Here is a 23,567-nt window from a genome sequence, read left to right on the forward strand (position 1 = left end):
AGTCAAGTCAAAATATTTCCAACCATCCACTTAAGATTCACTTGGGATACAAATAAAAAGAGTTGGCAAAGAGATTTTGAAATCAAGTAAATATTACAAAACAACATCCCCACTTAATTTACACTTGGGAAAGATGTAATACACAAAACCTGGCCAGATACGTTACAATAATCCCCCTTGAGTTTTAAATTAGTATGGAATACAATGTTGGTCAATGATGACAGTATATTTTTTTGAGAATATAAGAGCAAAGATTGCTCCGTATACAAGTATTGAGAAATCACCGTTTAGGCAAAGTCATGTATAAGAGCTAAAAGCCTAAAACTAAGAGAACATGTAAATCCGGTATAAGAGCCCCAGGACTAGGAGAGCCATACAATTCACAGAATCAACGTCTATCAGTAGGAACAATCGGTCCAATCAGCGAGAAGGTTGATGCTTACGTTACATAATAATTGGAGGTGAAACAGTTCAAATATCAGTCAGTGAAATTATGGTTAGTCTTCCAGCTTGAGACAGGCCAGGTTATATCAATTATTAGATGTCGATATCAATTAGCACAATAGTTGTGAACTAAAGACTTGGGGAAGTCTGCCAGTGTTGACATGAGTAAAATCATGTCCTGATTGAAGCTCCCTTCATGAGTCTCCACTATGTTCTTCTAGAACACCATCCATCTTTCAAGTACCAACAGTACTGGGTGTTCTGCGCAAGGAACTTTTGTGCAAGTCATGGAGATGAAGTCGGTGGCAGAATGCAGTCACCACATACCTTTCTTCTTGAACTTGTTTTTATTTATTGAGATGTGGCAAACATGTTTACTCTCTACTCTGGGTGTAACATTCAAATTAAAAGCCTTTGGCTAAGCTGCGGTATTCTGTTTTGCCAAAGTTGCCCAGGACTTCCACCTAACCCTATTGGCTAAGCTGGGGTATTCTGTTTTGCCAAACTTGCCAAAGACTTGCACCTTACCCCAACTGCAAGGAATGGTGTACCCAACGGTGCACTTACATGGTCAAAACAGTCCACGAGGGCAAAAAATATCTCTGATGATTTGAACCTTGGTAGAGGAATATCACCACCCCAGCTTAACCACCAATCCAAAATCCCGTTGACACAGTCAACACATACTTCAATAGCCTCCATGATTCACATATATATAAGCCACATGACTCCTGATCTTCATAATTGTCTATGGCATGTGCGGCTTAAAACTGGTTTCATCACGTTCTCTTCTTCATGTCTCAGCCATCTCCTACAACAAAAGCATGTACTGTCTTATTGACCTGAATCCAGCTACAACCTGGCATTTTTTTTATACCTCTGTCTTTCATAACTTTTCGCACTTTTTCAGCATCATTCCATCTACCAGCCTCTCTGTAGATGTTTGATAATACCACATAGTGGGAGGCAGTTTCAGGGTCAGACTCGATAACACGTTCTGCTGCATATTCTCCAAGCTTTATGTTCGTATGGATTCTACAAGCACTGAGAAAAGTTCCCCACACAGCAGCTTCAGGTTTGATCGGCATTCTATTGATGAAGTCTAGAGCTTCATAAAGCTTCCCAGAACGACCAAGGAGATCAACCATGCAACAATAGTGCTCAACTCTAGGCATAATTTGATAATCTCGACTCATGCAATGAAAGTAATGCCACCCATCATCCACTAGCCCCGCATGGCAGCAAGCAAACAAAACACCAACAAAGGCAATATGGTCAGGCTTCATGCCAAGATTTTGCATCTGCTCAAACATGCGCAAGGCTTCCTTTTCATAACCATGCAAAGCATACCCAACAATCATGGCAGTCCAGGCGACCACATCTTGTAAACGCAATTTGTCAAACAACTTTTCTGCATCCTCTATGCTACCAGATTTAGCATACATGTCTACGAGGGCACTTCTCACATAGACATCAGACTGTAGCCTTTTCCTAATAATGTCTTCATGGACCTGCCTACCATGGTCCAAAGCCACAAGATTGGTACACGAAGGGAGGACGCTGGCAAAGGTGAACTCATCTGGTCCAACGCCAACCCGTTGCATCTCACAAAATAGACTCAATGCCTCTTCATGATTTCCGTTCTCTACATACCCTGTGATCATAGTATTCCATGAAACCACATTTCGTGCAGGCATTTCGCCAAACACTTTCCGTGCATCCCGCAAACACCCACATTTAATATACATATCTATCAGAGCACTGCCCACAAAGACATCCGACAGAAACCCACTTCTAATGATATTGGTTTGGATCTGCTTACCGTGTTCCAGGACTGCCATGCTAGCACATGCCGGAAGAACACTGGCGACGGTGAACTCATCTGGTCTGATACCGGATCGCTGCATTCGATAAAACAATCCCAGAGCCTCGTCATCATGCTCGTATTTGGAGTAAGCTGCGATCATTGTTGTCCACGAGACCACATTTGGTTGCGGTAATTCTTCTAGAACTCGGCGCGCATCCACCAGGCTCCCGCACTTGGCATACGCAATCAGAATTTTGGTGTCCAAGAATCTATTGAGCTTAAATCCAGTTAATATGATGTGGGCATGGACGAGTTTGGCTTGGGGTAAGAAATTCGTACTGCGACAGACCTGCAAGAGGGAAGCATAAGTATGGGAGTCTGGCTGAAATTTTCGGGTATCCATGGGAGGTAGAGGATGGAGCGCTTCTTTCAAACGCTCCTGCTTACAGTGTGCTATAACATCGTTGCAGATCCTACGAGGTCGGTTGAAAGTGCACTTGGTAATAAACAATAACACACACTCCTTCCGTTGGTTACTGAATGCCATTGCCCCTGTACCATGCTCTCTATGCTCTTCCCCATTTGGAGGTTAGAACATGATCATCCACAGCGTGAAAAATAACGCTGATCGATGATTTCCAAGCCTATGACGCAGCTGATTTATCCTACATATGGGAGGGGTTGAATTTTAGAAACATATTTAAGATCATAATTAACGAATTATTTCTAAAATACTTTTTCTTATAATGGATTTTAGTATAATTTAGGATATATAAGATGAAAATGAACGAATTATTTCTAAAATACTTTTTCTTATAATGGATTTTAGTATAATTTAGGATATATAAGATGAAATATTTTTAAGTTGGATAATGATCATCAAATTATAAAAGTGTTTTACTTTTTCTTTTTTTTTACCAATTACCATTTTCAAAGTCTTAAAAACCCATTGTAAATGTTTTCTTGGTAAGCGGAACTAGTCAAGCCTGCATTTTAATTTTACACATTCAACAAGTTTAAGTTTTGTGAAGTCTTTTATTTTTTTGTTTTGTTTACCCATTACCATTTTCTAAATTTTAAAATAAGTTCATTTTTTTGTTTACCAATTACCATTTTCTAAATCTTAAAATAGGTTTAATTTTTGTTTACCAATTACCATATTCTAAATCTTAAAATAGATTTATTTTATTTATTTTTTACCAATTACCATTTTCTAAATCTTAAAATAAGTTTTTTTTTTACCAATTAACATTTCCTAAATCTTAAAAACCTATTTTAAATGTTTTCTTTGTAAGCGGAACTATTCAAGCCTGCATTTTAATTAGGCCGATAGGCCTTCCTATGCATCAACAATTGTCAACACTTTTACATTGCTCCGTTGGATTAGGTGAGACACTTTCAACTGTTGATTTGAAGTGTGACTGCTTTTTCCAAATATCAGTTGAGTTGCTTTACTGCTTTTTCCCATTCTTTTATTAGGCCGATAGGCCTTCCTATGCATCAACAACTGTCAAACACTTTTACCCTGCTTCGTTGGATTAGGTGAGACACTTTCAACCGTTGATTTGAAGTGTGACTGCTTTTTCCAAATATCAATTGAGTTGCTTTACTACTTTTTCCCATTTTTTTATGTCATTCTTGAAGATATTTTTACTGCTTTTTCCCTGCCAGTTGTTCTTGCTGTCCTTCTTCCCTGGCTTTTGGCAAGCACTGATTTTCTTCCCTGGGTTTTGACAAAAATGGGATAGAGCAGTCTCCACAGAAACTATTACCCTGAAAATGCAATCCTTGTGAACAGAGGTCACGAAATCATGGTGAGTAATGCAACCTTTTTTTAAAGCTTCTGCAGAAAGGTTTCGGGTTCGATTCCCTCTTTACTCCTATGGCTGTGTTGCATCAGGTGAACTAGGCTGAAGGCGCCTGTAATCTTGAGATACAAGGGAAAAGCTTCACACTGTATCAATGCCATTGGCACCACCCGGCAGAGCACACCATAAATGGAGAGCAGTACAATCTCAAAACCCTCTTTTCCATCTTTGCTACACTAAATTATACTCTGCTATTTAGGCGTTGCTCACAGTTTTGCATTGAAATTACAGGCATCCACTAGAAATCCATCTGGTGCACCAAGCGGAGAACAACGAAATTGCCGTGATTGGAATCATTTACAGGGATGGCCCGTCTGACCCTTTCCTGTCGCAGGTATATTTGTGAAATATCATTTCACTCTCTCTATATATATATAATTATGAAGCGATTATATTGTGCTCACTATGTTGGCGGTATAACGAACAGTTAATGAATGCGATCCACGCCATTGCGCATATGGAACCGCCAGTGGAACCCCTTGGTCCGGTGAATCCGAATGACATAAAATTCGATGGCAGTAGATATTACAGGTACATGGGATCTCTCACCACCCCTGCTTGCACCGAGGGAGTCATTTGGACCGTGATTGACGAGGTATTTCTATGTTTCCCCTTCTCGTTATCGCCGAAACACAAATGTGCGTTCATGGGTATCGACTCTGTGACCTGAGACTTTTTAACTAATCTATGTGCAAATAAAGACTGCAAGAAGCTGTCCAGGATGGAAGTACTGGGTACTAGCTTCTTGTTAATTTATGGCGAAATACAATTAACTATATAATATTATAGTTTGCGTTATCACTAAAGCTCAGATTTATTAATGTTTACACAGATTTATTATTTCACATATTTATTGTTTTAGAATAGTAAGTTTAAAATTATGCATTTATGTTATTTTAGATAAATATAGTATGATGTTTAATTAAAAATATATATATTCTATAAATTGAAGTGAATTAATATTCAATTTATTGTATTTTGCAGGGTTATGATCAAAATGCTAGACCTATCCAATCCTTAAATGGAAGAGTTGTTGGCATTTACAGTCAAGAATGGATTTCTTCTTGAATTGGAAAAATGTTGTACCTTTATAGGAATAATGTTGTGCCTTATATAGCATAACTGTTTCTTAAATTAAGAAAGCATGACAAAGTATAGTTAATATATAGTACATGTAATAGTTTTATTAAATAAGGTAGATTAGGTATATGGGAGGTTGTTATGATTATCATCTTCATATTACTTATAAATAAATATGAAGCTTAAGATAAGTCCTTTTTATGACGTGTGGAAGAGTATTATAATTGAAATTTGGGTTATTGAGTGGTCATTCATCTTTAAACGCCAAGTAAGTGTCTTTAAACGCCAAGTAAGTGTATTATCTTTATAAGTTAAGTGTATTTTTATATGAAAATAGCGTTGTATGGTGTTTTACTTTAAATATTTTTATATAATCTAGTCGACCTAAATTATCTAGCAGTATTTTAAATTCTAAAATATTTAACCATTGGTACGAGAGTATTTTATTTTATTTTATTTTATTTTGGTAAGAGAATGTTTTAATTTAATTTAATTTTTATTTTGCAAATTTTTAAAAGAAAAAAGAAGATGGCAACATTTATAAGTTAATATTTGAAAAGATGAATTGAAAAGATGAGTTTCTCTTAAAGAAAAGTATTTATGTTAAAACAAATAACATTAAAATTCAAGATTGAAAGTGATGATATGGTTTATTTATAGTCATTGATTTTATGGCTTTCAATGAAGATATCGTGCATGTATCTTTTGGTAGAGTGCCAAGATTTATACCTAGATTAGTGCCTATAGATCTGATGGCCATGGAGTTTTATAATTGTAGTTATAATCAAAGCTTTAATAACTATTAAAAGATTTTTTTGTTATTTCAAATTTCTAGTCTCAAAACCCTATCTCTAATAATTAGAATAACTTATATTTTCTTACATGGATATATTAGCCTTTATTAGTGAGGACTATCTAGTGTTACATGTAGATTATGTGGAAGATACAAATTCTTTTTGCACATTTTCTTGAGCTTGCTATGGATTATCAAAAGAATATCAAATAATGGTTATTTAAAGCAGAAGAATTCCAACCCCACAAAAAAGTTCATATAGCACAATTCAATAGGGAGCACCAAATACACAAAATGCATGAAGCCCATGAATCAGTCCAAACTATACAAATTTGTAGTGGGGTTGAAGATGGTTTATGATGGAGCTCCTTAGACCACTTCAACATGACAACTAACCATTGTACACGTGACCCTAATTCCTAGGCTTACTTCAACATTATGATCAACATGTATTCATGGGACTTTTATTTATGGTGGTACTTCATAATAAACATTTAGGACAATTGAAGGTGTGATTTAGGGGTGTGATGGGGCAGTGAAGGGCATATTATATCAATAATAGTGAATATCATTCAATGTAAGATGGACTAAGTATACTTTGCTTATTATTAATAAATAAGGCCTAACATGGTAATTGATATTGAATAATGTAATAAGACCTTATTAAAAATAGTCCACTAAGTAATTTTCCGACACCTTTCTAGTAGTATATCACACATGCTCAAATTCTTTTCGAATGAGAAGTTGTGATTTTTTAAAGTTCATGATCGGGAAAAAGGCCTAATCAGGGGGTCGAGACCCACAAACCCCAAATTCGTTGAACGCCATGCAATTTTCTGAGTGGATCAAGGTTCTTTGGTAGATCAGCAACAAACAATGCTCCAACATGCACAATGTTTATTTTGTTAAATGTCATGAAACTTTGTGTATATCTAATGGATCGCATGGTTATACGAAGGAATGAGTGGAAAATAGTGTTTCAACATGCATGATTGTTAATTAAGGGAGTGCCTTAGCACATAGGCCTACTCCAGCCAATTAAAATTCGACACATCAATAGGGTGACATGGCAGTGTCACAAGGAGAACATGTTTTTATGGAGTTATTCTTCGACCTACCACTCTTCAAGTTCTTACAAAGTATTCATCTTTGTCTAGGATTCTTTGACTGCCAGACCAAGACCCTTTCTTGGGTTTTCTTATAGTCATTAGGGTTTGAATGACTCGAGTTCCTTTAACTTGTTATTTTAAGCCTCCCTCTCAATAGGTTGTTTAACAAGTTTTTCGAATAGTTTTGAACTATATTTATTCATACATTGTATTATTAAGTGAGTATGGTTGGTCGACAGAATGACTTTTCTTTCCACGAAACCCTGAAGCTTGTCTCAACTTTTGAATTGGGGTTTCTCTTACTGTCGAAACTCTGACACTTATTATAAAATGTCTCTTTAGACTTTAATTCTAGTTCTATTTAAGGACTATCAACACACAATCTTTCCTCCATGGTGTGATGATGACATTACTGTTTATTCCCTTATGTTTATATTAATTAGTACATAATTGTTTCTTTCCTTAGAGGAATTTTCTTTCTACATTTAATATTTGATTTTGCATGGTGAGGTCGATGTATATATTCTGCAAATTAAAGAAAAAACACTTTTGCATTTATTCTTAAAGTTCTTTCAATTTTATGCATAACAACATGCCTATTTTTTTTTTCATTTTTAAGCATATCAACCTACTTTTAAAGCTTTCTTGCTAGTAATAGAGATATCTAATGTATATCAATTTATTTATTTTCAAAAGGATTTGAACTCTTTCTTTCACTGTACTTTCAAATAGGTAGATGAGAATGCCCAAGTATTTTGGCAAGCACTGATTAGTATTAAGCATCTCACATAGCGCGTTCTCACTTTCATCTCATCATTTTCTTCAATACTCTGCATTGCATTGGCTTGCCTTGTTTCTTGTTCAAGTTTATTTTCTTTGTTGCATGGCCATGCATTTTGGATTTTACAGTGTTTTATTTTTGTTGTGTTTTTCTCTGTTTTGAATTTAATTTATGTTTTTTTTAAAGAGTGTTTGCATGGTTTATCCTGGCGATTCTATTTTGTTGATGTTATGTTGAGCAAAAGAATCGATAGAGATGAAATTCTTGATCCATTGGAATGAAATTCTCGAAATTTTTAATGGATAGAAGCAGGTATGCTTTTGGTTTTCAATATCTATGGGTTTTACTAATAAATTTGTACAGGGAAAAGAAACGTGGTAGATAATGGCTATGCATGGAACCTAATTTTTTCAACAGTTTCAATCCATTATTTCTTTATTACTGTGAAGCCGTGGAAAAATCGCAAGGGCTTTAACCATAGAGATAGTGCTTTTATTTTATTTAGTAGTTTTTACTGAATGGTTTTGCCCTGCCTATTAATTTTGCAACAGGGGAAGAGAAGAGTTCGCCATGGAGGGATAATATAAGTCGAGAAGCTTAAATAAGACATTCATTGTGTTCCTTGTAATATAGATATAAACAAAACATCTAAAGAAAAGTAATTGCACAATGATCCAGTCCAAAAATACAAGGTTTTCCAGAAACCAATTAACTCTTCTAGAAAAATTCAACAATTCCAATTTAATAATCCTACCGGCCTCTCTTTGCACCTTTTGGGACAATTGCTAGTTTTACACATTTACCAAGTTTACTTGACAATGCGTCTTAACCTTTTGTTAATACTTAACTCAATTCATCCATCTTGATAAAATAAATCGGATATATTTTTCAATATATCTAAAATTTTGATTTAATTATATTGAAATTATAAATTTGAGAGGTAACAATTTGAAATTATAAATCTGAGATGTAACCATTTTATGAGATGTAACCATTTTATAAGGTAAATTTTTAATAAGTTGAATCTATTTATATATTCAAAATAAATTTTAAATAAAAAACATTAAATAACAAAAACCACAATTTCATTCCCAAAAAAAAACCATTACTTAATTTTAATGAAAAAATCAAAACATATAAAATTTGGAAATTGAAATTACTTTATTTATTAAAAAAAAATCACATATTATTTAAACAAATGCTATTATTTTTAATAATAATTAACAAATCTTTAATTTAGCACGAATTTGCAACTAGATTTTGTAGTTTCAGAACCCCACTACTCTAAGCTTCATATCAATTCACAGTGACCCCCTCTTGGCACTCGGTCTACCACAAGCCACAGTTCTCCCCCACTTGGCACTCTGTCTGCCACAAGCCATAGTTCTCTCTAGATCTGACGAGCCCATGGCCACCTCTTCGAGGTTTGTAATTTTCTTACCGCAATGTCATTTTCAGTCAAGTTGTCTTATGCTAAGATTTTGAAAAAAAATATACCATTTCCAATCAAGTTGTTTTACGCTAAGATTTCAAAAATTTGAAAGTAATAAATTGCTTTTTGGTAAAACCACTCTCTAATTTAGGTATTCACTTTTGTCATGATATTATGTCTTCAATGCTATCGCTAAAAAAAGTTTGAAACTGAAAATTATTAGAATTTTAAGGTTTTCCATAATCATGATTTTGATTCTTAATGCCAAGGATAAAAAATGTTGGCATCTTAACTCTAATAAAAGGGTGATGTAGTATCACTACTTTTCAAAGTGTTTTTTTATTTTTTGCGCCAAAATGGAGATATTTTTGGGTAGAATTCTCAATTTGAGTTTATGGTTCTCACTAAGTTAAGTTGGTAGATTTGTTAATAACCTAGGACGGAACAACAAGAATCATCATTGTCTTTTGCTTCCATTGACCCCCCTTATGTTCAACTTCAGTGCTTGATCACATCAGGGTGGATCTTACCTTATGACAGTTGTAGTTTTCAATTTTTGTTGACAGCGCATGAACTTAATCGGCATGCAATAGTCAATAATTTGCACATCATTTGTTGACATCAAGTCCCTATAAGCATTCTCATCAGAACCATCTTCTACTTCTAGCAACATCAAAAAGAGCAATGCAATTATCTACTTAAGCAAGCACCAGCTACCATGCCCCCTGGCATGTCCAATGAGATCCCTCATTATCTCGTCCAATATTGCAATCACTTATATCCATAGTAACATGGGTACTGCTCCCAGGCATTTGAGAGTACATACCCCACGCTCCCAGGCTCCTGGGAGCTGGTAGGAAACTTTCTAAAATCCCTAGGAGCTCCCAAGGGTACTTTGGAGCTTTTCAGAAGCTTCACTACAACAGATTTTAACGTTTTGAGTACCAATTTTGAGCAAATTTTCACTTGTCGAGTACCTATTTTGAGCAAAGAAGGCACCATTTGTTTATTTTCTAAGTGATAGATGACAGGTCAGGGTTTTGGACTGCATGAGCTCTGTAAAGCGACAAAGACGTGGGGATGTAGCAAAGGTTTCAATAAAATATAGATAGTTGCTAGTCATTCCTTGGCAGCTTCTGTTGCAAATCTTGAAGTTCAACAATTGCCACTAAGTCTACTTTCTTGAAGTCTATCTTGAAGCTTTAATGACAAGATTCAACAAATTACAGTGATGGTCAGATAGAGAAAGTGTAGCGTGTTAGTGAGTTTCATTTTATGAATTTCCAAACTTGAATTTCGAAGTTGAATATAATGTAGTGTTGCATGAAATCACATAATAATCAAGTAATAATAACATTTTTTCGGTTTGGGAGTTCCACATGTTTCTTTGTTGGCAAGGAATTTCATTGGCAAATTGTTGATGGATTAATATTTTGATTTTTTTTTGCAATATTTCAAAGTTCAATCTTTTACATATTTCTTTACAAGATAGAATCTGTAGGATGGAATTTAATTGGAAAGTTTTGAATGGAAATAAATTAATTATTTTAATTTTATTTTTAATATATATTAAATTTTAATATATTGCTCCCAACTTGACGTTTCTTGTAAATTTGGGCAAAGTTTCTAGCTGTACCGGATACTTGTTCCCCCGTACCCGAAGTACCCTCGTACCGGAAACTCATGCAACATAGCTTATATAAAGTCATGCTCATAATCTCGTCCAATATTCTAATTACTTATATCAAGTCATGCTCACAAATATGGGACATGCCCACCTCATTTGTATATGCTCTATATTTCTTCATGGGATGTATGCCTGGCATGTGATCCCTTCTTCATCCTTTATATAACATCCTTCCTGTTAAAAACTGAAGAATCAACTTTATTGATAAACTAGGAAGCTCACAGGTGAGAAGCTCCACTTGGACACTGCCTCTAGCATAACACTCTACAATATTCATCTTACAATCAAAAAATATATAGTTTTCACACAAGTAGGGAAGTTAGAACAACTGCCTAAGAAATAGGAACTAATTCCTAATCTAAGGCTCTAGGAACCGACTCTCTCCTAATTTACATAGTCTCCATTATCTGCAACACTCCCCCTTAATGGAGAAAGGGGTTCACAATTATTCCTAACATTTCCCTAAACAATTCAAACTTGATTCTACCGAGAGGCTTAGTGAAAATATCAACGACATTGTCACATTTATTACAATATTCAATATGAATTTATTTTGACTGAACTTTCTCCCTTACAAAATGAAACTGTGTATCAATGTGCTTTGTTTCTTTATGAAACACTGGATTATTTGCAAGTTTGATAGAGCTATGGTTGTCGCATTTGATAATTGTTGCAACCTTCTGTTCTTCTCCAACATAGAGAAGTCCCCTCAACCAAATTGTTTCACAAGTTGTTGCACACATCGCTTGATACTCAGCTTCTGTTGAAGTCAAGGATACTGTGTTATGCTTTTTTCTGCTCCATGCAATGACCCTGGACCCAATGCTAAATGCATAACCTATTATGGATCATCTATCATCTACATTTCCAGCCCAATCGGAGTCTGAAAAACTTGTCAATCTAACATCAAATGAATCAGTATAAATAATACCAAAGTCTAAGGTTCCTTGCAGATACCTTAAGACGCCTTTCGCTGCAACCCAATGACTCTCAAGAGGCTTTGACATGAATTGGCTCAATACACTGACTGCATAAGCCAAATCTGGCCTAGTTGTAGTCAAGTAGATTAGACTCCCAACCAGTTGTCTATACAATGTTGCATCTGCCTCCTTAGAACCATCATCATTTTGAAGTTTGGTATTCTGCTATAAAGGCACTGTTGCAGCTTTGCACTGATCCATTTTGAACTTTTTCAGTAAGCTCCTGACATACTTACCCTGTGACAAAAAATTCTGGCCAGAATCCCTCCAAACTTCCAAACCCAAACAGTAGTGTAGCTCTCCAAGGTCTTTCATCTCGAAAACTTGTGACATCTACTCTTTGATTTCTTTAATGAGTTCATCTGCATTTCCTGTAATGATAAGATCATCTACATATAAAGAAATCAAAACAATTCGCCCCTCTTTGTAAATCACGGTGTACAGATTAGGGTCATTCTTCCTTATTTTATAACTATGTTGTAGGAAAAATGAATCGATTTTGTCATACCATGACCTGGGTGCTTGTTTTAGTCCATACAATGCTTTCTTCAATCTACAGACTAAATGTTCTTCCCCCTGTTTAACAAACCCCTCAGGTTGCACTAAATACACTTCTTCTTTTAATTTTCCATTTAAGAATGCAAATTTCACATCTAGCTGGTGTATCGCCCAATGATGTTTGGTAGCTAAAGCAATTAACATTCTGATTGTGTTTAATTTAGCTACAGGGGCAAAGGTTTCCTCATAGTCAATACCTTCTTTCTGCGAATACCCCTTTGCAACCAGCCTAGCTTTATATTTGTCTATACTCCCATTTGCTTTAAATTTAGGCTTGTATAACCATTTACAACCTATGGGTTGTTTTCCTTTAGGTAATTCAACTAGATCCCAGGTTTTGTTTTTAAGTATTGATTCATATTCCTCTTCCATTGTTGCCCTCCATTCACTATATTGACTAGCTTCTTTATAACTAGAGGGTTCAACAACACTTAACATACTAGTTATAAAAGCATTCTCCCTATATCTTACTAGCAATTAAGTTTGCCTACCTGATCTCCTGAGTGGTGGAGTGGCTTCAAACCTGTTTTGATCTCCCATCTGCGGACTGGTTTCAAACCTTATTTGATCAACCACTTCTTCTTTCTCCTACTATTGATGTTGATGTTGTTGTTGTTGCTCACCGACCCATGTTTCATCACCTTCTTCTAACAGTAAAGGCATGTGCCATTATTCATCACTACGAACAGGGTTCCCATCATCTACTTGTTCATGGAATTGATCCAGGTGGATATTGGTGGCCACCTGCCAATTCCACTTGGACCCCCACCATTGCTTCTTTCAGTTTTTCAGTTTCCTTAATTGTAGCATAGTTTACTATTTTTAGCAGTTTTTCGGGTCCTAAACTTCCTGAGTCGTTTTGAGGCCATAAACCACCTTTTCTTGGAAATCTATTGCCAATGATTTTTTGCCTAAAATTGTTTTTTTGTCATAGTCCTCAGAGAGATCTTTCCAACGGGTTATCATGCGTGTCAAACAGAGATAATATGACCAAGTCGTGACCCTGGGAAGTTGGCTGTCCAACTCACCCTAACAGGGCCCATAAACTCTTGGTGTTACATCTCCTCGGGTTAGGGTTTTGGTTGTTTAGCGTTTGCTCTTATTGTTCAATAATAAAAAGGCCCTTGAGCCTCATTATAAGGCAGTACAAAGGCATGTAGCCACCACATCTCTTCTCAGAGATAAGCTACCATTGCCCTAGCTGGTTTATTTCCATTCCTGTTTGTAAGCATATTTCAGTATTTTACATTAATGAAATGAAGTATTATTTCCACAGCATCTCTGTGTTTATGGTTATCTCTGTAATTTGTTGCATTCCTGTTTAAATCTGGATCAGTGGTATCGGAGCGGTCTGTTTTTTTCTCTGTTTTTCTTTACATGTCCCCAACGAGGTCGGGATATAAAGAGTTAGGGCTTGAACTAGTCGAACCTTTGCAAGACCAGCCTCGCAAATCCCGATGGCCTCCCATGGTGGATGAAAAGAAATACGAGGGGGCAGGAGATCCTATCAAAATCTTGCTCGAAGAAGCCCTCGAGCGACAAAGGAACGCGATGATGGACAACTTTGCCCAGATCTTTCAGTGGCTACCCACGAGCGACGCATCGGCTTCCAATAGCTACTCTGGAAACGCCACACCATGTAAGGTACAAGTTAATTTTGAAATCCCCATATTCGAGGGTTAGATAGATGAAGATGCCATCAATAAATGGTTAAATTTGCTAGAGGGTTATTTTATGTTCATGATTTTTCCAGTCAAGAAAAGATTATTTTTGCTCTTCTCAAAGCAGCCCCCCACGTCAAGGATTGGTGGGAAACCTACTGTGAGCAGAAGGATGAAAGTACAGGCTCACTATTTTTAGCCGCACCCACTTGGAATTCATTCTGGAATGCCATCAAGGAGAAGTACTACCCTGTCGAAAGCTATGAGGATCAATACATAAAGTGGACCATGCTATGACAGGGAAGGGACCAAGACGTGTCAGAGTTTACCAATATTTTCCATACCCTTTGCACAAAGTTGGGTATAAAGGATACGGAGCAGCATTTGGTACTCAAATACTGCGGTTGCCTGCACAAGTACATCCAGGAAGAAATATAATTACTGAACATCTCCTCACTTGACACGACATACCGATATGTCGTCAAGGTCGAGAAAAAGTTTAAACAGAAATAGCGAGACTTTGGATCTGCGAATTTGAAGTAAGAGAAAGGTGCCCCTAAACCGCAAAACAAATGACAAAGCCAAGGTGGGGCAGCCCAAGACAACCCACCAAAGTTGCAAGCAAAGAACAGCGCCGCGAAGCCAAAAAAGGACACGGGAAAGTGGTGTGAGTTCCATAAAATCTCCACTCACAACACAAGTGAGTGTCGGGCCAAGCAGTCACTGGTGGCCGAGCTAAAGGTTTCATAATCAGATTCATGTTCCGACTCTGAGTCAAAACCCGACAAGGGGAATGACAAAGGGAAGCAAATTACCGATGCGAAGCCCAACGCCACCGTTGCCACCACGAAGATCTAGAAGGAGGAATCCAACGATCCAGAGGAGGAGGAGCGTCTCTTCCACTCCCAGATGTGGGTAAAATCTCCCTGCCACAATTCATTGTCGACAGCAGGAGCTAAAAGAACCTCATTTCGGCAGAGGTCGTGAAGCGGCTGGGCTTACCGACCACAACACATCCACAATCGTACACCATCGGGTGGCTTAACCAAGGATGGGATCTTCGCGTGAGCCAGCAGTGTCACCTTCCATACAACATCAAGCCCTTCACGGATGAGGTATTGTATGACATTGCTCCCCTTGAAGTTTGTGATGTATTATTAGGACAACCATACTTGTGGAAGCGACATGCTGTGTATGAATCAAGGCCCCGTGCTGTTATTGTTACTTTGGGAAATAAGTTGTACAGGATACCAGAGGTAGCACCGCCTACCGCCATCTCTTTGGTTACTGCAAAACAATGCAGTAAGATCATTTCCAAAACCGCGAAATTTGTTTTCCTGATGATACGCCCTCAAGGAAAGAAGAAGACAGTAGCCACAAACTTTAGATAGGGACCCTCTGCACGACAACTACAGATGGACAAGGTCGTGGAGGGGTACGAGGACATCTTCACCTCCTCCGCAGTGGTTCTTTTGCACTGTCAGGTCAAGCACTCCATCGATCTGACCCCAGGTGCGCTGCTTCCCAATGGACCAATCTATCGGCACTCCATTCTGGAGAACGATGAAATCAAGAGGCAGATTCAGGAGCTGTTGCAAAAAGGTCACATCCATCCAAGTTCATCGCCCTGTGGGAGCCCGATCATGTTGGTACAAAAGAAGGATGGGACTTGGAGACTCTATATTGACTATTGGGTATTGAACAAGATCATTGTCCGTAATAGGTACCCGATCCCACGGATTGATGACCTCCTGGACCAACTGAAGGAGGAAAAATATTTCAGCAAGATCGATTTGAAGTCAGGATATCACCAGGTACCAATCAAACCCTCTGATGTGTGGAAAACTGCCTTCAAAGCCAAGGAGGGCCTTTTCAAATGGTTGGTTATGCCTTTTGGATTGACAAATGCTCCTACAACCTTCATGAGGCTAATGGATGACATCCTGCGGCCATTCACTAACTCATTTGTAGTGGTATACTTAGATGACATCCTGATTTTCAGCCAGAGTTGGGAAGAGCACCTCCACCACATCCGACAGGTTCTCCAAACACTACGACATCACAAGTTATGTGCCAATTTAGAAAAATGCACTTTTGGCATGACCCAGGTTCAGTGTCTGGGATACATTATTGATGAACAAGAGGTGCATATGGATCCAGCCAAGATCCAAGTCATTCGGGATTGGCCATCTCCAACCACTCTAACAGAGCTTCGCAGCTTCCTAGGTCTTGCCAACTTCTACCGTAGGTTCGTGTTGGGATTTTCTCATATCACTTGGCCCTTGAGTCAAGTCACCAAGGGAGGAGCGAAAGCAAAATTATTTTGGTATAAATCTCAACAGAAGGCATTCACGGAGTTGAAAGATCGTCTCTACTCGGCAGCAGTGCTCGCATTACCAGACTTGCAACAAGCATTTGAGGTTGAGACATATGCCTCTGACTATGCTATTGGGGTAGTCCTTACTCAACACGGGCATCCAGTGGCATATCACAGTGAGACACTTTCAAACACAGTCTGGAAGTATCCCACTTATGACAAAGAGATGTATTCCATTGTGCAGGCCTGCCGACAATGGAAGCATTACATTTTGGGGAAGGAAATGGTTATCCACACAGACCACCGACCCCTGCAGTTCATACAGACCCAAGGGAAATTGCAGAATGATCGCCATCAGAAGTGGTCCACATGCCTGCAACAATTCCATTTAAATATCAAGTATAAGAAGGGCAGCACCAATAATGTTGCAGATTGCCTCAGTTGACCACCGATCATGCGTTAACCACCGTGCTCAACTCTTGTGGGCACGAGACTGCTGATTGGCCACTTTTCTGCAAAAGCGACCCAGAATTCGGCCACACATACCAGACACTCTTGGAGGGTCAGAATGTTCCAGATTTTCACCTCCAGGATGCCCTATTATGCCACCTGGGTCACCTTTGTGTTCCTTCAAGCGAGCATGCCAAGATGATTTGGGAAGCACACTACAATCGGGCTGTTGGCCATTTCGGGGTCGAGAAAACGGTGGCAATACTGCAGAAGTATTTCTATTGGCCGAATCTTCGACAGGATGTTGGGAAGTACATCAGATCATGCACTGCCTGTGCCATTGCCAAACTGACCATCAAGAAGCAAGGCCTCTATACCCCGCTGCCTACCCCTAGTCGACCTTGGGAATCCATATCCATGGATTACATGTCAAGCCTTCCTTCCACTAAGCATGGAAATGAGTTTTTTCTTATGGTCGTTGACAGGTTCTCGAAGATGGCCATTATGGTGGCCTGCAAGAAGAATATCACAGCAGAGGCCACTGCTAAACTCTTCTTTTAACGAGTGTGGATACACTTTGGGATCCCACAGTCTATCATCTCAGATCGTGACAGCAGATTCCTCAGTACATTTTGGTCCAGTCTCTGGTCGATGCTAGACACCAAACTCACTAAGTCCACAGCCTTCCATCCTCAAACTGATGGCCAAACAGAGGTTGTCAACAAGATGATCATACACATTCTGCGCATGTACAACTCAAAGCATCCACGCACATGGGACGAGAGCCTCCCTTATGTTCAGCACAGCTACAACCGGGTTCTCCACAGTTCGACTGGCCATAGCCCTTTTCCCAGCCACTATGTCCCATTGATGTGGCCATGTCATTTGCAGCTACTCACGCAGATTCGACTCATGTCCAGTCTGAAACAGATAAGGAAAACAGCTTCATTGAGCACATCCAACATATTCGCCAGCAGGTCCATGACATTCTGGAGAAATCAAATGCCAAGTATAAGCAGCGACATGATCAACATCGAGTGCCACACAAGTTTCAGGTGGGCGACAAAGTCTGGTTGCATTTGCAAAAGGAACGCCTTATCGGAGCCTATCAGAAACTCAGACCACTCCGATATGGTCCTTACACCATTACCAAGGCTATGGGAGACAATGCATTTGAGCTCAGTATTCCCCCATTCCTTGGCCTGCACCCAGTGTTCAATGTAGACCACCTTCAGCCATACTTTCCACCATTACTAGACACATACGACATTGCAGAACAACTCACACCCACAGAGTTAAAGCCAGTTTGCATGGAACAAACTGCGATTGATTGGATCATGGACACACAGATCAAGCACACTCGCCAGTAGAATATCCAACTATATTGAGTTGTCAAAGTAGGCCAACTCCTTCACCAGGGCAAGTGGCTCACCAGGGACCAAGTTCAGCAGAAGTTCCCTCATCTCATGGAGGAACTCAACTCAATGGGGACCATTGCTTCCTAAGGGGGGAGGAATGATCCAGGTGGATATTGTGGCCACCCGCTAATTCCACTTGGACCCCCACCATTGCTTCTTTCATTTTTTCAGTTTCCTTAATTATAGCACAGTTTACTATTTTTAGCAGTTTTTCAATGTTAGAAAATTATATATTACAGAGCAATGGAGCACATAAGATATTGCAAAAATATAAGCACAGAAAATGCATAAAACAAGAGAGATGCAGATATACATGGTTCACCCAGTTTGGGCTACATCCATGGAGAAACAGCCAGTCCTTCCTTTTATATTATCCAGCAAACTAAAGGGATACAACCTATAGCAAGTCCGCTGTAATTCCCTCTTCATTCTCAATCTTCTCTCTCTTCCTCACTCAGAATACAGATCTACATAAACACAATACAATTCCCTCATATATAGTGAATGGGTGCCTTCTAGGGCAAAAAACCCTAAATTAAACATAACTTCTACCGTTAGATCTCCGCCTAATGAACGACCAAAATTGACTACGAAATTACAACATTTTACAAGGCAATTTTACATATATTCTTAGCTTTGGGGGCGCTGCCCCCGATCCCCCGCCAGGGGGGGGCTCCCAAAAGGTCACAGCTGGACCCCCCTGGACTCCCCCTACAACAAATATTTTAAGGGTGGCGTTTCCACCCCATTTCGAACTAGGTTCCAATGCGGCGATACCTTTGAATACATAAGATAATCAGGCTCCACACCCAACATTCGGGTCCTAAACTTCTGGAGCCGTTTTGAGGCCATAAACCATGTTTTTTTGGAAACCTACCGCCAACGATTTTTTGTTTAAAATCGTCTTTTCTGTTGTAGTCCTCAGAGAGATCTTTCCAATGGGTTATCATGTGCGTCAAACGGAGATAATATGACCAAGTCACGACCCTGAGAAGTTGGCTGTCCAACTCACCCCAATGGGGCCCATAAACTCTTGGTGTTACATCTCCTCGGGTTAGGGTTTTCTTTTATTGTTCAATAATAAAAAGGCCCTTGAGCCTCATTGTAAGGCATTTCAGAGGCATGTAGCCACCACATCTTTTCTCAAAGATAAGCTACCATCGCCCTAGCTGATTTATTTCCATCCTTGTTTGTAAGTATATTTCAATATTTTACATTAATGAAATGAAGTATTATTTCCGCTGCATCTCTGTGTTTATGGTTATCTTTGTAATTTGTTGCGTTCCTGTTTAAATCCGGATCAGGAATACCACATCTCTGCTAGCAAACACCTTGTGAGTAGAAGGATTAAACAACTTATAAGCCTTAAACTCAATGTAGTATCCAACAAAATTACATATAATGGCTTTTGAATCTAAATTCTTCCTAACTCTTTCGGGACATGAACAAAAGCCTTACATCCAAAGACTCTAAGATGACTTACTGCAGGCTTGAAGCCAAACAATGCTTCAAAATGAGTTTTATAATCCAAACACTTAGTAGGACTCCTATTCTTAAGATACACTGCAGTGTTTACAACTTCTACCCAAAAACCATTGGTCAAATTCTTACCTTTCAACATATTACGGGCACACTCCACGAGGGTTTTGTTTTTCCTTTCCGCAACCTCGTTTTGCTGAGGAGTGTAAGGTGTTGTGAACTGTTGTTGTATTCCATGTTCTTTGCAATATTTGATGAAGTCACCCTTCTTGAATTCTCCACCTTGGTCTGAGCGAAGAATTTTGATGAACTTTCCTATTTGCTTCTCAATCATACTTCTAAATTGCTTGAAGTATTCAAAAGCATGACTTTTATGCCTGAGGAAATACACCCAAATGAACCTTGTACATTCATCAACAAAAATAAGAAAATAGTAGGCCCCTCCTAATGACCTTGTCTGCATTGGCCCACATAGATCAGTGTGTACGGGTTCAAGTATATCTCTTTGCTCCCTATCAAAAATAGCAGGAAAATCATCTCTATGTAATTTACCAAGGGCACATGCTTCACAGTCAACATGCATACTCTTTAAAACAGGAAGACCATTCACCATACCTTTTTTCTGAAGAAGTAGTAGGTCACTGAAGTTTATATGCCCAAATCCCTAATGCCATAGATTCTCTGCAAACATGGTTGATGATGGCAACGCTTGATGTGACACACTTCTGACATCCAATTTATACAATCCTCCTACATGTACACCTGTTACAATGGACTTCATCTGATCCAACATGTCTTTAAGTACACAATAAGATGTAAAGAACTCTACCTTAAGATCTTGATTTGTTATTATAGATATAGAAATCAGGTTTTTTTTTTTTTTTTTTTATCTCGGGTATATACATAACATCATGAATATGCCTAATGTTTCCATCAAGTAGTACGACAGGGACATCACCATATCCCTTGATTTCATACCCTCTATCGTCTCCAAGGTAGACCTTTGTACCAGTGCTAGATTCTCTGAAATTTTTAAACCATTGCCTCTTACCTGTCATATGGGAGGAAGCTCTTGAGTCCACGAACCAGATTTCTGCTTCATCCTCCTTAGTTGACAACGCAGAATCAGATACGAACAATATGATATTCGAATTATGATCTGCATCAGCCAGATGGCTTGCATGCTTCTTGTGTCTCTGTTGACCTTCATCAAACTTCTTCTTCCGACAATGTTTAGCTATATGACCAACTTTACCGCAATAAAAACATTTTGGTCCTAAATCACTTCAGTTTGAAGACATACCTTGAGATGGAGGTGGCTTTCTTTGTGGGGTTCCTTCGCTTTTGTGTGATAACAATGTAAATTTTGAAACGGGAACTGATACTGTTACCCGTTTTGTAGAGATAGCAAAAAAGTGACTCGATTTTGAAAAGGGGTGATGCAGAACACACATGTTTTTTTTAGAGCATAGTTTTTGGCACTATAATTTTTTTTTATGTACATTGCGTTCTAGAATGGTAGTGATTTTGATGTTGATTTTAAAAAGTGGTAATTCTACACCATGCCTTTTTTTAAAAGGCTCTTTTTTTTTTCTTTTTAATGTATGAAATGTAAATAATTATTTTGTAAATTTAATAACTTTGGAAGTGGTCTTATTCTTCATATTTTCTTGTTTTTATTTTTATTTTTATTTTTTTTTTGTAGTGGGGTTTTTATTGTTTTGCATATTTAAAAAAGAAAGTCGATATTTTGCATTTTTGATATTCTACATATTTATATATCGTTAATTAAATTTTCAATTCACATGAAATAATTGTCTCTAAAAAACCTATATAAAAATACATATAAAAAAGACAAAAATGAAAAATAAAAAATGTTAAAAAAAATTATCTCATAAACCATAAAAAAAAATTGGATATATATATATATATATATATAAGTAAAAAATAGAGAAATTAAAAAAAAAAAACACTAGCAAAAACTAGAAAAAAAAAAAAAAAATTAAAAATTAAAAACACGCTGATTTTAAAAAAATAAATAAAAATAATTAACGAAAAGAAGAAATAAAAAACTAGTTAAATTAATATTAAAAAAACAAAAATTAACTCAAATTATTAAAAAAAAAAACCAAAAAAATATGAAAATTATTTTAAAAAAATGAAAAAAATATTAAAATATAAAAAATAAAAAAAAAAACCAAAAAAATTTTGACATTTAAATTTTTTTTTAAACAATTTTTTTTTTAATTAAAAAAAAATTATTATTATTAACTTCTTTTTTTTTAACAAATTTTGTTTCTTATTTAAAAAAAGAAAAAATCATTAAAAAAAATTTAAATTTTTTATAAACAAATTAAAATTTGAAAAGTTTAAAAAATTATTTTAAAAAAAATTAATTTAAAATTTTAAAATTTATAATTATTATTAAAAAAATATTTATATGATTAAAAAAATTTAATTAAAAATTTTAAAATTTAATAATTATTATTTAAAAAAAAAATACAATTAAAAATTTTTAACTAATTTTCTTTTAAATTCATATAATTATTATTCAAAAAAAAATAAAAAAATTGAATTTCCCGCCCCCGGCCGCCCGTGGTGGCACAGCGGTGGGCAAAGGGCCTGTGCGCAAGTCCCTCCGCCCCCCGTCGCGCCACCATGGACAGCCAGGGGGCAGGCGTCCACCATTTTAATTTAAAATTTAATAACTATTATTTAAAAAAGATACATTTAAAAATTTTTAACTAAATTTTTTTTAAATTCATATAATTATTATTCAAAAAAAAAAAATTTAAAATTGAATTTCCCGCCCCCGGGCCGCCCGTGGTGGCGCGGCATGGGGTGGAGGGACCTGCTCCACCCCCCGCCGCTCTGCGCGTAGGTCCCTCTACCCCATGCCGCGCTACCACGGGCGGCGGGGGGGCGGGAAATTCAATTTTTTTTTTTTTTTTTTTTTTTTTTTGAATAGTAATTATATGAATTTAAAAAAAATTTAGTTAAAAAATTTTAATTGTAATTTTTTAAAATAATAATTATTAAATTTTAAAATTTTAAATTAAAATTTTTTATGTTTTTAATAATAATTATAAATTTTAAAATTTTAAATTAATTTTTTTTTTTTAAATTTTTTTAAACTTTTAAAATTTTAAATTAAATATTTTAATTTGTTTAAAAAAAAAATTAAAAAAAGTTTAATGATTTTTTTGTTTTTTTTAAGAAATTAATTAAAAAAAAAAGTTAATAATAATAATTTTTTTTTAATAAAAAATATTGTTCAAAAAAAATTTAAATGTCAAAATTTTATTTATTTATTTATTTATTTTTATATAATATTTTTTGGTTTTTTTTTTAAATAATTTTCATATTTTTTGGGTTTTTTTTTAATAACTTGAGTTAATTTTTGTTTTTTTTTTTTTAATGTTAATTTTACTAGTTTTTTATTTTTATTTTCGTTATTTTTTATTTATTTATTTTTTAAATCAACTTGTTTTTAATTTATAAAATTTTCTTTTTTTTTTACCTACTTAATTTTTAGTTTATTTTAAATGTTATTTTTTCTCTTCCATATTTTTGTTTGTTTTTTTTCTTCTTTTTGCCAATTTTTTTTTTTTTTTAAGAAGATATTTTTTTAATTTTTTTTTTTTTTTTTTCTAAATATTTTTTTAACTATTTATTTGTTTATAATGTTTTTTTTTTTTTGTTT

At 36.5% G+C, this 23,567-nt stretch overlaps 1 pseudogene; it reads right to left on the reverse strand.

The window, feature by feature from the left end:
- Positions 1-548: 548 nt before the first annotated feature.
- LOC149247813 (pentatricopeptide repeat-containing protein At2g03880, mitochondrial pseudogene) lies at positions 549-2,893 on the reverse strand (annotated as a pseudogene).
- Positions 2,894-23,567: the final 20,674 nt, after the last annotated feature.

Source organism: Pinus tabuliformis, chromosome 7 (assembly GCF_031772625.1).
Source record: "Pinus tabuliformis cultivar Carrire ecotype Pingquan chromosome 7, CPIR1, whole genome shotgun sequence".
Classification (NCBI taxonomy): Eukaryota; Viridiplantae; Streptophyta; class Pinopsida; order Pinales; family Pinaceae; genus Pinus; species Pinus tabuliformis.